Source organism: Anopheles aquasalis, chromosome 2, assembly GCF_943734665.1.
Source record: "Anopheles aquasalis chromosome 2, idAnoAquaMG_Q_19, whole genome shotgun sequence".
In the NCBI taxonomy this organism is placed as follows: Eukaryota; Metazoa; Arthropoda; class Insecta; order Diptera; family Culicidae; genus Anopheles; species Anopheles aquasalis.
The window spans coordinates 19,137,501-19,155,000 of NC_064877.1; the positions used below are offsets into that span (position 1 = coordinate 19,137,501).

The window sequence follows — 17,500 nt, forward strand, 5'->3', positions numbered from 1 at the left end:
CTCTTTCCAGCTTCATCTGGTTCATTCATAATTTCGAATGATAATTTAATATCCAATTGTGATAAATTTTCCATTTCCACACCGCGCCCACAGACCCCTATCAGCCTGTCTCTGGCAGTCTGTTCCTCGTCTGCCAGCGGTTTGCTGGTTCTGCTTCGCGATTGCGCTCCTCCTGACAATACGACTCAACTCTTTAAGCCGTCAATTAATTATGCACAGCAAGAGCAAGATAATGAATGGAAAATGAAGGCTCAACGTGGCAGGCAGGCTGGCAGGCAGGCAGGAAGTCTGGTAGCAAGAAAAAGGGAAAGGAAGCATCATGAAGACAGGACTCCCAGGAGCAAAAGAGGGAACGCGGCGTGGCGTGGAAGTGCAAACGAACTGCAAACCGTTACGAAATTACGGCGAATTCTTACGCTGATACCACGAACGGAAAGACACTTTCGATCTGGTTGACTCGCGCTTCTTCTTTGGGGAAGGAAAAAGCAAAAAAAGACGATCCTAACGACACGATCCTTCGGCGCGGGGATCTGCAAAGAGCTGCAATTCCGGTGAAACGAGTGTAAACAAGCGCGCGGAAATACGCGAAAAACGGAATCGACATTCATTAGCAGCAGCAACGGCAGCAGCAGTAACGGCAACGGTAGCAGCACTTGTACATGAACCTGACCGAAGCCAAGAAGATACCCGCTACCAAGCTGCCAAACAAGTCATTCAAATATTTGCATAAACCTACCACATCCCTTGGCGGTGGTCTACGGAACTCTGCTGCTGCTTTCGATCCCGTGACTAGTATGGAAGTGGTGGCACGTCATCATGCCGGGAGTTTCGCGAATTTCGTGGTTTCTTATTCCCACTGGAAATTGGAACAAATGGTGCTGAAAAACAGGCCAGAACTGGAAAGCAGCAAAAAACAACGAAACTAAACATTCTCATCGGGCCACACGAAAGTTGGTGTAAAAAGGCAATTTCGTGCCATTTACAATGCACTTCCGGGCTGCGTCTTTCCTGGTCATCGATCGTGGAAGAGTTTTTTTTCGGTGGAAAATGTTTGTTTGACAAACTTTGTTTGCTAATTGTTAGCTAGTGGTCATTTCCCCAGAAACCCAGACCGCGGGGATTCTGATTCCGCTTATTACACTTGCTACTACTGGTAATGCTCGAAGCATAATCCACAAAAGAATGTCTATTCGTTGCACTGCAAATGGACTCCCGAATCGCCACGAACCAACAAGATGGTCAAACTCAATGTACAGAGGGAACAGATAACCATTTCCTTCCTTCCAGCGCTGGAGGAAGAAATTAATTTCTGGACAAGATAATAAAGTGAGCAACTTTCTTGGCAGCAGCAGAAAGTAATTTCCCTCCGTAGTGTCTAGCTTGTAATGCCCGTGATTTAAAAAGAGAGAGAGAGAGAACCGGAGAGCCGGTTTAAAGTTTTTACGGTTTATGGTTTCTGTGCGCACTCCGGAACCGACCAGAGAGTTCACCAGCGACTCTTCTAGTCTGTCAACCCCTTTACCAGTGCTTTAACCGTCAGCTCGGATGTCTGGATAGTCTCCAGGATCCTCCAGGAGAAACGATTAGATCCTATCAAATCAAATATGTTCGAAATCAACTCAACATTCCTTGGCCTTTCCTCCCCATCCTCCTCCTCCTCGTTCTTAAGTGAATGGGCGTGTGTTGGCGTAAGGATGATTGAGAAAAGTTGAAGAAGAACAACCCTCAACAAGAGCTCGAGTTGCCGTTATGCAATCAGCAGCAGCAGTTGCCGCAGCGCTACAGGGCTTCGCTTCTCGCGCACTCTTCAATGGCCGCATCAAATTTTCATTCCATTTTTCGACATTTTTCGCGCCTCGCACCGTCGTCGTCGTCTTGGCGTCTTTCGTGCCCTTCCTTACCAGCATTCCTCTCTTCGCGACCACCAAATGTTGCCTGAAGCGCTGTGCAAGGTTTGTGGTTTTTGTTTTCGCGCGAAACGCGATGGCGTAACTTGGCGTTTTGGTTTCGCTGCGCGCCATTCCTGCGGGGCCTTCGAAGCAAGAACTCTTTCACGATTCCGCAATGTAGGGGCCAACGTTCGTTCGTCGTCGTCGTCTTGCAGTGGATGGTTGGAATTGAGATAAATCGTCATCTTGAATGGTGCAGCAGCAACCACGAGCACGGTGCTGCTGCTGCTGCACGAGAATGAATGAATCTTGCTGTTTTGAAGTGGCCGACGGTTACAGTGCTTTATCTTTTTTCAAATGTCTGCTATTTATACAAATGTGTGCTATTCAAAATAAGTATAATTTAGTGCTGAAATATCAGTTATTTATACACAAAATAAATATTACTTCTACTCTAGCAGTATTACAAGTTGAATACCAATCCTTGCTTACTCCTTCCTTTCATATGGATTCCCGATGAATTTTAATGTTTTCCACCCCAAAAACAGTCACTCGTTCTACCGGTCAGTCGCTAAAGTTCAGCATCATTATGGCCTCCTCGTCATCAGCTGCATCAGCGCCATGAAACCGATCCTCGTAGAAGCCGGATTTCCCTGAGTGAAATCAAAACTCAACCTCGAACGAATTAAAACTAACTTTAAACAAACTATTAACCGCAACTACTCTGCACCAACCAGGCAGGCTGCCTGTCCGCTCCTAATGGTCGTTGTCTAGCCATTGGCATTTAGATATAAATCGTACCATTACCACCCGGCACCCAATCCTCGGATGCTGCTGCTCCCCCTGCTGCATCATATATTACCGGTTGAAATGGACACCTCGCTCGCTCGCACACTCACTCGCCACCATCCATCGACGCATAATTCATTGGATTTTCTAATTAAACTTCAACATTAAAAAGCGCCAGTATTTATTTCATCTGCTGCTGCTGCATCAAACCACCTGCACCCCGTGCTAGGCCGCCACGTTAATCAACGATTTCATAAACATATCCACCCGGTTCCTCCCAACGCGAGGTACGCGAGGTGGCCTCTCGTCGGAAATGGATGCACCATAAACACTACTTCATTTCGGTTGCGAGCTGTACTACAACGAGGAGTAGTGCTCTCTGTTTCACTCTCTCTATTTTTCTCATTAGGATTTGAATCTTCAATCTGCGGCATTCCTGCTAGGCGACTAGGAGGATGCATTCGCGTGCCAAGACGAGACGAGATGTGGTGGCAGCTTCGCAAAACTAAAAGTGCGCTTTCGAGCAGGAAATGCACACAAACTGCACCGAGGTTGTTGTGCGCGAGGTAATAATCATAAAGCACTACGGATGATGCGTCGTGCGGCACACAAACTCTCAATGAGACCGCGCGCCCAGAAGAGCCATAAATCACGGACCAAATTAAACTCAACCAACCACCACCAACCATCACCAATCGGACGATCAGCTGGTGGCGAGCAAATAATGTAAAATTCTGCCGACACCTTTCGCGAGCAACACGCTCACAGCACGAGAGATCAACAAAAGGTCCCGCGGTCACCTCGCGGAAGGTGTAATGATAAATAATTTAACTCATAACCACCTCAGAACCTCCCGAAGCGATTGCACCATGCGATGACGAGCGATCCATATGTCAATGGGAAGGGATGCGATGTACTGCCTGTCGCGTACCTGTAATTAGCGACCGAGAACCCCTTTTAATTACCTTCTTTTTTGTGTAAAAAAATAAAATCGCGGCAACAGGCACCAGGAGCACCATAAAAAGAGGCATGGGAGGAATGACCCCGAAAAGGAATGGCCATTTTCAATCTCTGCGCAGCCCGGCGATTGGGAGGTGTTGACCCCTTTTGCCATTGATTGCTGACCGTTTGATGTTCGAAGGACACGATTCGTGGGTCGAGGAGAGTGATTTAAAATGGCAAATGGTGCGAGAGTGTTTACGAAACATAACGGGTAACACGCGGGAATTTACTGAATGGAGTGTGAACAACTATTATGTTGTAATTACAGCAGCAGGAGAGCTGGACACAACACTACAGGACATCAAATAGTATGACTTTGATTGCGAAGATTTTAAAACGAAGTTGAAAGGACAAACATTAAAAAAAAACAAATCTCAGAATAAACCCCAACTCCCTCCATTTACTCTCTCAGAGTGTGTAGCATAAAACAAGCAGTTAGCAAATGGTAAAAAGCAGATTAAAAACCCCTCGAAGACCACGCGCTGAATAGATGAAAAGGGAAAATATTGGCATTTCCGATGCAAAACAACACTCAACGGTCCTCGAACACCGAACAAGGGAGCGAATAGATCGCAGAGCAGGAAAGAAAGAAAGAAAAGAAGGAAAAAAGGAGGGAAAACTCATTAATGTTGTAATCCCAACAACCGATCCCTATATTGCCACCATCATCAGCGACGACCAACATTTGGCATCGACTCACACGCGTGCTCCGGTTGGTAGAATGTAAAATACCACTTCCAAAAGGCAGTCATCGCAGTCGATACCCTCTCACGCCGTTAAGGACCTGCCTGCCTGCCTGCTCTGCCGAGATTAATTAGCATACCTAATGGGCAAGGTAAACGGTTCGAACGCATACGACAGATTCTTCAGATTCACCGAACCTACCATCCGGACCAGTGCCGGATCCCGGGATCACGTATCCGGCGTTCAGTAAGGGAAGGAAAGAATTTTCTCGCAATCCTACCGGCACCGCGGTGAAAGGTAATGAGTTTACCTTGAATTTTACTCCCGAAAACCCATTTTCTCACGCTCTCACTCGTGTTCGATCGTTGCTCGGAAAAGGGAGATAAGGTGGAACCGGTGTGTTTTATGCTTCCCTCCTTTTATAGGAGGAAGGGAGCAGCAGTTCAGTGAGTTTTCCCGAGTTTCACTTTAGCAAATTAAAGGGAAAACGAGAACGAGAAAACAAATTGTAAATCGTTCGCTCATGTGCTGCGCCTGCGAGAGTGCACTCGAAACTTTGCCGCCGCCAACGACGACGACGACATTGCCACTAGAGAGGGCACTAGAGAGGGCGTAGGGTGACCAAGGGGCCTGGGAAAACCAGGGGACAAGGGGAAGGAACTAGTTTGTGGGTTCGTAAACGACTTGTTGTTTGAATAATTTAATTAAAACCCGATGCACCCCGATCGGTACCGAATGCTGTTTGAAGTTACCGGGCTAGAACGTGACTTGCTGGAGGCATGTTCTCGAGTTGGATGGAGTAGTGGAACGAGACACGCACCCATTCTGTCGGATAAGGCAAAGGGTAAGGTATGTTCTCCATTCTGTGCGAGGTCTCTTTGGATCGTTCGTTGATGGAAAGCATCATTTGACGCTCGATGAAACGAGCAACTTATGGTCTAGCATAAAAATCAATCAGGTTCAATTTAAATCGAATCCTGTTTTTAGTTCCTGGATGTAGAAACTTTCTAGTTTCAGTCTCAATTTATAAGACCATCCCACGATTACTATTTTTAAAAGGAATGAGGCGCTTCTGCTTTTAAATCAATTATTCCAAGCATACTACGCCTCCTAGGATTGTTTCTGGGATGCAGGCAACGGATACTAGATTTAGGAATCTTTAGAATCTTCTTCATTCTATCTAAGGTGCATGGTGAATGGCTAACACCCTGATGGTCACAAGAAATATGCAAAATCAAATATTTCGAGTTCTTAAAGCTCCAAGAAGCACACACCCCATCACACCAACGCCTATAAAAGGTAAACCACAGTTTCTTTACGAGTTGACTCATAAAACAATGTTATATAAAAAAGAAAATGGTCCATGTCGCGGCAAGAATGCGGAAGCACTTTTCCCCGCACATTTTTATGTCAAAATAGACTCATCCGTGGTGAGAAAATGGAGGACCGCGGTGCTTCGGTGAGCGGCCATGGGGATGTTTTCCATTTTTTCCATTACTAAAATGTTAAACAAACTCATTAAAAAGGCTAATTAAGGCGAAAGCGAAAGGAAGCGCAGCTTCCTGAGCATCCTCGCGGCCCAAAAGGACATGCGACGAACGAGAGTTTGTCGCAGAAAACTCTGAAAGAAAAAAAGAATGAAGGAAATCGCGAATGCCACGCGTCATTTGCGACAGCCCGGGCGTGCGGGCGATTCTCAATATTTTGCGTTTTTTGTCCATCCGAGATAAATGAATATTCATTACAAATGAAACGAGTAATTAGACGCGCGTCGAAGACTATCGCAGACACGCCCGCGGGGTGGGGGAATTGTCTATCGGCTCGCGACATCTTCAAATTGAAGCAACATCCTGAGAGAGAGACAACAAAAAATGTGCTGCATCCATCGATCACCATCACTTCAATGGGGGGGTGTCGGGTGTTCTTATCGCGCCCTAAATCCAAATAAATCAGAAAGCAAATTAAGAAACCAAATTAACACGTCCAATGTCTTTGCTTAATCGGAATCGGTATCTAAAGGAGACACACACCTTTCTGGGTAGAATGTAAATATCTATCCAGTGGTTCCTCACCAACCCCCTTCCCATGAAGGAGATTTGTTTTTTCTCGGTTTAAAGTGCCATTTCCATTCCCCATTTTTTGCCTCCATTTTTTATCGAAACCAAGGGGAAAAAGCAACGAAGCTCCAGCTCCCTGCCGGGAAAAAAACGCGAAGAAAAAGGATTTAACAAGACTAGCTGGCGTGGCCGCCCCTTCGCGAAGAATGGCAAGCATTCGATCGTCTAGCAAACGTTTGACTTCCGTGCAATTTCAATTATCGCCCCGCTAGCCACCCAATCCGTCGTTCCCGCGCCGAAGTCGACATCCGGACTGTCAGGATGTTCCTTGTTCCAGAGACATTCAGGGAGAGGGAGAGGGAAAGAGAAATGAAAAATACTTGCCAGGGATGGCGTTCTTGGAACATTCCATTCGACTTTCTTGCAAGGCATCACGGAACTGTTCGCTTTTCCGTTTGTTTCGATTTTCATTTCCACCAACAACGAAGACGACCAGCAAGACTCAGCTTTCGGTGAGTGAAAGGGTGGCCAGGACATTCCGGGATTCCAACAAGTGCTTAACGAGTCGATGATGAAATGTTTGATCCCCAGCCACCACCCGGACCAGCACTCCAGCCAGAGGTGAACGCAAACAAGGCCTGGAGACGAAGTGTTTCCCCTCCGGAGTGTCAGACAAAAACTATACTTTTATTTTCCGCTGTCAAACATCGTTTTCCCAGCTTTTCCCTCACCCACTCGTTCCTAGTGCTGGTGGACTGTTTCTTATTGCCCGCTTAGACGAACAGAGCGAATGGCGAATAGATTTCAGTTCGATTAAGAGTGACATTTCCTTCTTCTTCCTTCTAGCAGCAAACGGCTTCACATCCATCACCGGTGTCGGGGTCACAACGACCCCGACGGGATGGCCGGGGGGACACCAACTTTCTTTCTTTCTCCCTTTTTCTTTCTGCGAATCGAATCCTGGTGCTACTGGGCGAAGACAAATTTGCTCCGCACTAAACAAACACCACGAGGTTGCTGCTGCTGGTCCTTTAAGGACTGGAGAGGTGTCGGTATCGCGCACACAAATACAGTCCAAAATAGAAGCACGGAAAGATTATACCGAAAAGAGAAAGAGGGAATCCTCCAGAATGCGAATCCGCACGACAGGAGGATAACGATGGGCGATTACTTTGGTCTCCATCTCGCGCCGTTTGCTGGAACTGAAATTGAATGAAACAAACTCCTATCCGGTGGATTCGGAGGCGAGTCCGTCATCCGGTCGGGAGAGCGACGAGGTAGAGAGGTAGAGAGAGAGAGAGATCTGGAAAACTTATATTCGCCATTCGGAGTCTTCGTCGTCGACGTCGCTCGAGAAGGACTTGGTAAATATTTAACGAGTCACGCACTTGTTACTTTCGATTAGATTTTATGAAGTCGACACCACACACCGACGCGACGGCCACCATCAGGTATGCCTTGACTTTGCTGCATATGATGGCCTTGGCCCCCGAGGCGCTCTAGCGACCCAGAGATCGCATCAAAGGCGGCGCATTTCTGGCGGTTAGAGCCCGGTTTCGGTCGCACGCCAAACCGCAACCAACCAAACAGGCCGTGGCTGGCCACCACGGTCTTTGATTGATGGATTTTTGAGTGGAGCTTCAAGTGGTCCCAAGTGGGATCCCTGTTCAGTCAGAAGCATAAGAAGACAATAAAACTCCCAAATCGACCTCGGGAGTCGGAGTCGGAGTAAACAGAAATCACATGCAGAGACTAGGCGCATGTAGAGAGAAGGGAATCTGGATTTCAGCTCCACGCATCCCACTTCATACTGCCACCAGCCACCAGCCACCTGCCCTCGGCCGTTGAGATGATGATCGATGCTCTTGACACATCCTCAACTACTTGTGTTGTGATACGCTCGTCGCTCGGTCTCTGCTGTCGCCGTGTTCCGAGATAGTGTCAGTGCCGGATTATCACATAAATCGAGGTGCAAGAGGAGGTTGTTTATCGTGTAAAAAAAGTGGTGGAAACAGGACTTCACGAAAGGTCGGCGAATAATTCTCCTTTTTTTGGGTATTTAATAATCAGCTCTTCTGGATCCATTCAAGTGAACTTAAAGGATGATAAGCTAGAAAATTTGCAGCGCACGTTGTGGTATTCTAGCGTCAGCTCTTCAACCGTACTAGTGTTAATGTTGGTAAAGGTTTGGTATGAATTTTCCGAAAAATCCCAATCAAAAATGACTCAAGAACGTTGAGGAATCCTCTTAGTGATAATGAGCACTGGAACAATTGTTAGAATACCACTTCGATTGGGCAATAATTTGGACGGAAGGCAAGATTTTTTGTTCTTTCTGCTCTTCCAAATAAAAAGAAAACTAATTGCTGGGGCGCACTCGCGCTTTTCACAATAGAACCGAGAACGACCGAGCACCATCGACGCTCTGAGGCAATTATGGAGCAACAGCAGCCGAAGAGTAGACCATTGAGTATTTGAATTGAAGCGAAGAAAAGCGCTCTAGGCCCCCCGGGCGTCAGTCTAGGTCGCGTGATGGCGCGCGCTATGGAGATGCATTTATGATGCTAGCTCTCCGGTCCCCTCCCTCTCTTCCATTGCTCATTTCACCGGGAGAAAGAGATAAGAAAGAGACGCGACGTTCGCGCCAAGGATTGTTGGCCCTTTTTTCCAGGAAATTGTTCCAGCAACTGGAAGAAAGCGAACGACCACGAACGAACGGGGCGGCCCAGACAACCATCCATCAGGCGACGCGGTGGTGTCCATTGTGTTTTGTCCGTGCCCTGAGTCTTCTGCCCCGCGTGCCTATTAATGATGATTTCTTATGCTCCGGCCGATGTTTTGGCTCCCCCGTCAAGCCGCCAGGACCGACGGACAGGCGAACTGCTCGTTAGGCGCGCTCGGGCACGTTGGCCATGTTCTCGTTGAGCTGGCCATTGATAGACGACGCTGCCGATGGTGGACGGTAATGAGATTCATGTCGTGCATATACATATGCAGGCGTCTACTACGGTCGGTGGCAAAAAACAATCCAACAATTTCGATAGCAGACAGAGAGAGCGAGAGAAGGAAGATTTTGTTTTCTCATTTTAGTCCAACGATTCAGGGCCACATGATTTCAACAATGATTGATTTCACTCATTCACGCAATCATCGAAGTACCGTCACTTGCTTCGGGGCAGAATCTTGAATCGATCCAACACTTTCTCCGCCGAAGGAAGGTCTCCTAATCTGCGGGAACTCATCTAAGGGCCACACCAGGGCATCTTTAAAATCATGCCCCCCGCTCTGAGTGAAGACGGAGTATAAGAAGAATAGAATTTCATTAAAATTCCCGCCGCTGGCCATGGCGCATGGCAGCGGTCTCCGGGCTCCAGGCTGACCGCGGAATGTAGGATAAGCGTTTCCTCATTAGCGCCGTCTTGAGGAGCGCGTCCACTTGAGAGCCTTTTCCAAAAGGCGAGATGACTTCACACAAGTGCTGCCGCGGCTCACTTGTTGACGCCTCTCGATGGCCACTCGGACTTGGCCCCCGTCACAGTCTTCGACCTCTTTGCGGAGAGGAGCTTGGAGTTTATTTCTTTTGGGAAATATTTAGAAGTTGCTGTACCTTATGGTTCGTGGTTCGCTGAAGTGGTTCGTCGAATGTAAATTTTGGAGCCAGCAGCACTCAGACCAGCGTCGTGACGCGCTGCTTCATTGCCCTCTGGAAACTTCTAAACAATGCACACAGCCTGTGTGTCTTCTACTATGTCTAATCCTCTGCTCCATCTTCTGTTCGTGTCTAATCGATTCGTCTTCGAAGATGCTGCGCTTCTTCTTTTTTATCTCCCAAGTTGTTTCCCTGGTTCCTACGCGCTTCACGCCGCTTTATACGAAAGCGAAAGCGTTCCGTCTGCGGACACCTCGAACGCACGGGGTCGAGCAGTACTTTACGAGATTGTTTTCCGAAGCGAAGCGAACCAAGACAGCAAACGGGCGAACGGAAAGGTGGAAACGGCAGAAGCAGAAGCGACGCAATAGCCATCTCGACTCATCGTTGAATCGGTTATAACCGCTCGCCAGGAGTCTCCACCCTGGCTGCCGAGAATCAGTGAAGGTGAAGGCGAAGGCCAAAGGGAAGCAACAGCAAAGTGCAGCAGCGGTGTATGGCCGGATAAGAAACAAGTGGCGTAAGCGTGAGTGGTGAATGAAGAAAAGTCTGCAAAGAAACTTGCCACAGCTCACACCACGTTGTGCGCCGTTGTTCAACTTTTCATTCGATTCGCTCCTGCCTCTGTCGCCGAGGACACGTTCTGACGGTGTTGTGTTGTCTCTTCATTCTGCTTCAAGGTGCACGGTGAATCGAGGGGAGGGCTGTGGTGAGCTGTGTAGTAAAAAGAAAAGTATCACCGGAAGATGGCCCCTATACCGGCAAGACACCGTTCCTCCGGTGAAGGAGTGTCTCTGGTTATTCAAGAAAATGCGCCTCATGCGACGGTGATGTATCCGTATCGCAGTTTGTTGACTTTGTGGATCGAAGGAACCGGTGCCCCATTCCAGAACTGAACTGTCAAACCCCTTTTTCGCCTTCTTCGATGCACACGATTGAGTTTTATGAAACAATGAATCCTAGCAACCCGTGGGGTACGAGCATCAAATCCGGATCGTGTTAACACGCACCGATACACGTGGTACCAGCTTTCTAGGGGGGTTGACACCATTAAACCAACTTTTGCCAACGAATTTTCCACGACTTTCTTTGGGCATTAAAATGGGGAAAATTCGGGCGTAGCGCCAAAGGCAGCTCGCGGGGTTTGTCGAATTTTTAATGTCTTTAATCTGGCGGTTAATGGGTTGAGCCTTGCCACAGCACACGTACACGCTGTGCGACATGTGTGACACTCGCAGGAGTAGCACCAGTAGCAGCAGCATCGTGGAGACGCTTCATTTCGTGTAATGTATGCAGATTTGCGAGCCTCGCCTATCGTCTACGGACCTGGAGGACCTCCTGCTGCTGCTACTACCGCTGCTGTTTCGGCGGAAAATTGTGGTGGCTTCGAGAAAAATGCGCTCCAAAGGGGCTTCACCAGGTCGCTCCGTGTGGAATGTAAGGACGGTCGTTTCCTTCCACGTTCCTGTCGGCGTTGATGAAGGTTGATATCAGGCCGAACTTGTGAACAAACAATCGACGCCAAAAGGGGACGGCGAGAGGCGATGATAGTGGAGAGGCGAGAGTGTTGTTTGCAAGATAAATTTCAACGCGTAAGTTATGCGTTGATGCGTTGGTGTGGCATGATGTGACCTTCCGACGAGCCGAGCTGCTGTTTCTTTTCTACGAGTTCAAGGAGCTCGAGGAAGGGATCTGCAAAGTTGTCAAGAATTTGGTAGTCCGTAAGCTCGACATCCAGTGTAGGAGACTCTAAAAAAGACTCACGATTTTTAGCTCACGCTGACGTGAATCACCGCGACGTGATGTACGTCTCCAAACTGAAGAACAGACTTCCTTTCTCCGGACCTCGAGCTCCACGAGTTCCTTAAAGCGCGAGTCGCCTCCAGACGAAGCGAAAACCGCTTTAAAGTTCGCCCCAAGGCCCGTCGGCAATTTGGGGAGCCTGGTTCTCCCATTCCACTCCGGGAGGACAACAATTTTCCACCCAGATTCCTCCCCTTTTCCTTTTTTTTTCCTCCGTCCTCGCTCAAACCCACATCCGTCTCCCCAGGAAAAAAGGGAAAGGGCAGCAAGGAAGTGGGTGGGAAAATGCGAAAAATGCCGCATGAAAAACTCATATCCAGTGCGCGCTTCGCGTTGCAAATGTGTGAGGTCGTTGTTGTTGCTGGCGGAGAGACTTCCTTCCGAAGGAGCATCATCGTGAGCGAACGAGCGAGGGAGGATTTTCGCGTTCGTCCTTCGAACCGAAGGCTCGTTTTTCGAAGCCATTCGTTCCCACCCATCATCATCATCATCGTCGTGGACGGTATCATCATCATCATCAGCGGCGGCGGCGAGTTCGTGTCGTGCCATCATCCAGCTGATTTTGTGTTCGCGTGAACACCGTGCCGAGGATCTCAGCACCGAACACGGAATGTGCACGAGTATGTGTTGGTTAGTTTTATGCTGGGAAATTTCTCGGAAACCACTCGGAACTCGAAACCGCACGGCGTACAGTGCGCTTCGTGATGATAAATTCAACTGACTACTTTGAAATTATTGTCCATGGAGATTTGACATGGTAGAAAATGTTTTTTTGTTGAAACACTAGTCTATAAATTGCCACAATATGTAGAAACATGTAGAAATCAAGCTGTTTTAGCAATAAGTAATATTTATTACCTGAAAAATGATGTGTTTCGATATAATTTCGTTTTTTTTAATGTTGTTCCTCACAAAAACCACCCGAAAAGAACACAGGCTACTACAAATTTCATTTTCGAAAGATAATATTTGGAAACAGTCAGTTCATTATGTGTATTTCCAAGAGCTAATAGTAGGCTGTGTGACTCTTTCTCGCGCCGTGCCTTTGTTCGAACGTCCAATCTACTGTTCATGATAGTAAAGCTCCATGTTATAAGTGGAAGGAATCGAATGCTACTAAATTATCCAGTTATTGTACTGCTACTAAATGATCCTACAACACAGTCCTTACTGTGCCCATAAATGTATCAATATGTTTGCTTAAATATACTAATAATCTACTAAACACTACTCTACTAAACGAAAAGTGTCCATTTCGTATGCTTACTCGCAATGCTTTACAATCGAGGCCAAAAAAAACCTACGGAAAACACTGTACACCGAGGGTGAAAGGGGTGGAAACAGGTTTCTCTTTACGCATAAGCTCACAGCCGACCGACCAACCAAAACCCGGCACCCAGCACGAAGCAGAATGAATGAACCGCCGGGGCACGATTCCGACCGAATGAACGTCGGGATGTCGTCAATGGCCACGGCACTGCTACAACCGTCCGCCAGTTTTGTGGCGCGGTTCTTACAGTAACGACATCCCGCATCATCGACGCACCCAACGGGCCAACGGAGGCCAACTTGGGCAACGCAATTCGCCAATTCAGAACAGTCCAGTCAGTAGTAATTGTATTAGCGGCAGGAGCTGCAACAGCCAGTCAGTCAGTCCATTGGTGGTGCACCACCTTGAAGGCAATTAACAACGAGAAACCGAGCGTGCGGAGATAGTGTCCCATTCAGCATCATCCGCGAGTGAGTGAGACGCAATTTTACGTTTCAAAGAATTAGTCCCCACCGCTGGGAGGAAGGTTGATCGTCGGGGCTGTTGGTGTGGTGTTTATAGAGTGAGCATCTAATCCGTGACAGAAAATCCGTCCCCCAAGGTCGGGAAAATCATGAAAAGTGTAAAACCAAGAGATCGGATCTGGTGTCATTGGTGGTGGCACTTGTGAGCAGCAGCAGCAGCAGCAGTGTAGCCATCGACTACGACGCAAAGTGAATGGTGCAAAGCTAATGTGCATATCTTGGCGTAGTTTAAAGTGTGTTCTCTTGCCGCAACAGAGAGAGAGAGAGAGAGAGCGCGTGCGGGCCCTGTGAAGCAGTAGTGCTGTGAAAGATAAAGAAAAAGGAAAATTGTTATCACAACTGTGTTCAGTGCGTGGCTGTGCGTGCGATGAAGATAATGGAGTAAAATCTTTCGGCTGATTCTTCACACGCAACGCACCAGAAGGCAACCGAAGCTTGAAGTAGTGCTTCCCGTCAGTTCCCGGTTTTTGGATTAAAGTGATTGCACCAGCACCACAGTCCAGAGCTGCTTTAAAGCCGGATCCAGCGCGCTGTGTTCGACCGGATGCAGACAGATTGAGGAATTTTCCCGGAAGCGCAAAAAAAAGCGCTCCAACGATAGAACGTCGAGGTAATGGTTCTTCTATAGTCGCCTCGGTAATAGCAGTACCAAGAGCAGTAGCACCAGAAGGAGTATCTCTTCACCGCAGCCCGCAGATTGTACGGGAATTTAAAGAAGTTTGATTGGGAAATTCGGGTGCGCGGTGGTAGAATTTAAGGGTGGGAAATTTTGATTTTTGTTTAGTGGAAAATTGAAGTGAAAATACAGCGTTCGTTTCTGAGTCACAAGAGTATTGGTATTTGTGGTGATCGAAGCGCAAAACTACCGTCAGTGGGTTGTACAAGATGGGTTGATGATGATGAAAGCAAAAGGCACCGCAAAAGACACCGCAAAAGGCACCGCGAAGACGCACTTCTCCTCGGGCTTGTATCTCTTATCTCGCCTCACAGTGTGTGCGAGTATTAGTTGTTGTCGGCGAATCACCGCCACCGTTTCAACTCGACCGCCTCTCGCTCGATAGCAGCAGCGCGGCAGCGGCATGTTACGGCATTTGTTGTACCCCTTTAAATGTAACAGAAAACATAGAAAAACATTCGCCTCCTCTCTGGAAGACCGACTGGCACTGAGGAGCAATAGAGTTCGCCAGGAGAAGTGTACAACAATCGCTCCAAAAATCGCTCAAACGGAACCAAACCATCGTTCTGTTCGTTGTTGTTGTTGTTGATGTTTGCTCCCTTCTTGTCCGCGGCCACGACATTGACGAACGCGACAAGCATCGCTGCCGCCTGATGAGCGCGCTTTTGGAGGACAAATCTACCGGCGGTTGATGCCGCCACCGTCGTCACCACCAGTAGCGTCATCATCAGTTGCACTAGTGGCCCCAGTGGTCAGGCTTTGTGGCCGCCGGTTTTATAAATTTTCGCAAAAACCCAGACCCAAAAATTGCTTTCGAAAAAGCGAAACCAAGTTCGTGACCGACTGATGCTGCTCGCTCGACGATGATGATGATGTTGTAACGATTCGGTTTCGGCCGCCAACCAACGCGGGACGAGAGATCATTGAACGATGACGACGACAAACGACGACGATGCTCACCTTTGCTACCTTTAAGGTGAGGGATTGCGGATGATGATGATGGTGATGATGCGCACACGCTGATGCGCGCCTCTCACCTGGTCGGTCGGATTGTTGGTCGTTCGTTGTCACCTGTTCGAGACGAAAACGTCGTGCAAAACACTGTACGCCTCGGTCTCCGACGATGATTTGCGGTCGAATAGAGTGGATGGTGGTGGCCGGTGAGGGCAGGAGTTGCGAGGAAGGAATCAAAACAAACGAACCGATGCGGCCACGAACTGATGCCACACGAATTATGCTTTTTCCCTCGTCGTCGTCGTCGTCGTCGTCATCGTGGTCGTGGTCGTTGTGTCGGTGGCGTGGTTTTGCCAGAACAGAAACCACCTGTTTTTGTGAATGGTGTGGCCACGGGTTCACGAGAGGACCTGTGCTGGTGTTGGCCTCCTTTCCGGTGTTCTCGTACTCGAATCCGGCCAACTCTGACCCGGGGTGGGGGAAAAACGGTAAAGCTTCCACATCCTGCTTTGTTTGCTTTGTTTTTGCTGGAGAGAAAGTCGTTTTTTTTTTCTTTTTCGTTCGATCGATGATGATCGGTGGCTCTCGCCAATGTTTGCCGGCCAAGGAGGAAGAAGCAGCTGATTGCCTACGGGCAGCCCGGCTCTTCACTCAATCAGACCAGCTAATGCTAATGATGTGGTCAAAATTTGATTGTCCCGTGTTTGGTGTGCACGTTTGTGTGTTGATTGGGTGACCGAAGGAGATGAACTTTTGGATATGATGATCACATCGTCGTTGTCCGATTTTTGGCGAGCTGTTTAATTTATGCTCCAAGAGATTTGCGTGAAGAAGAGGTTCCGTGTGGTGTGCTTGAGCATTTCGCATTCGAAAATTGCGGTTTACGATCCAATTTATCATCATTAGACGAGCTGTACCTGGTCTCAACTTTTGTTGTCTCTTGTGCAAAGCATTCCAGCTCCCGTTCCATGCCATTCGAGGACTTGAGTGGTCTAGAAGCAACATAAAGGGTTTCTCGATCAATGGATGTACTTTTGCAGACATTTTACGTTCCGCTGAAGTCGTTTTACGGTCTGAAATGAGACCTAGCTCGTGCTGCATTACACCTCCATCTTTATTCTATTCCAATGACGCACACCCACACTGGCACGAATGCAGTTTTGCTGCAATTCTACACTACCACTCACCATAGAACTCACATTCCTGCCACGTCATCTGGTGTCGGCTGATCCACACCATACACCCATTTGCGCGTTGCGGGAATGCTTTGTTATGTGTCCTTGATGGAAACGAATCCCTGCACTTTTCCGCGAATCACTCCAGACCACCTCCAGCAGACTTGCTGAAGTGGCGCAGGAGGAGTAGAGGTGATGATGCTTTGAAACTCGAGCTCCGGCCGCCCCCGGGCCCATCGAGACAAAGGAATGCGAAAGGGGAAGGGGTGGACCTTTCGCGACGCACGCTACGATCGGGCGTGATGATGCACGCGTAATTAAAGTAATTAAAATTTAATATTGTTGTCTTAGGAAAACAAAATGGAGATCGCCCTCTGCCTCTGTTCTGCTTCCTTTTCGGTTCCGATGACGCACTCTGAACCCTTGAACCCGCAGCTGGCGCGACACGGATTGCTATAGATGTGAGTGTACATGACGCCAAGACTCTGCCTTGGCTGCAGCCGTCACGTTGACATGTTGCCAATGGTTACGAGGTGGTGAGGAGGCTACGCTGCTAGATTTGTGCTGGCAAGGATTGCGAAAAAAGAATCCCTAATTGACAGCTCGACACACATGGCCGAAGGAAAATGGCCACCAGCGCCCTTTTCCACCGATCTGAGACGGCGTTCTCGTTCCAGGTCCAGAAATCAATGTTCATTAGCGTCGCGTCGGAAGGAAATCGATTATGCTCGTTTCGTTTACGTTGGAGGCTGATTAGAGAAGGAAAACTTTTCTGTTTCTTCTCCTTGGTCGGCTCTTTCGACGCGCGGAAAAGCGTAAAAGCGAGATCGACGACCCCACCGGTTGTCACTTTGATGATGGCCCGGATAAAGGGGTCAAACTGGAGGTCGAACTGGTGGTCTCGCACGCGAAGGTTCATACAAAATGGATCCCGTACTGTGCCGGCCATCGATTGACCAGCGACCGGCAGCAGCAGCAACACCAAACGGGACGCTTCAACTCCGCGCACTTCCGTCCGACCACCTTCA

The 17,500-nt window shown here is 48.3% G+C and overlaps 1 protein-coding gene across 8 annotated transcripts in view; it reads left to right on the forward strand.

Annotated features, from left to right (window-relative positions):
- Positions 1 to 17,500, forward strand: part of LOC126573957 (mucin-19) — a 265,757-nt gene that overhangs the window by 147,459 nt on the left and 100,798 nt on the right. For 2 of the 8 annotated variants that reach the window (XM_050233839.1, XM_050233850.1), the window contains exon 1: positions 13,385 to 14,277. The exons of the other annotated variants lie outside the window; for them this stretch is intronic. The gene's annotated coding sequence lies outside the window, so the exon portion shown is untranslated. Of the gene's footprint in view, positions 1 to 13,384; positions 14,278 to 17,500 lie in introns of those variants that run through there. 8 annotated transcript variants of the gene reach the window in all.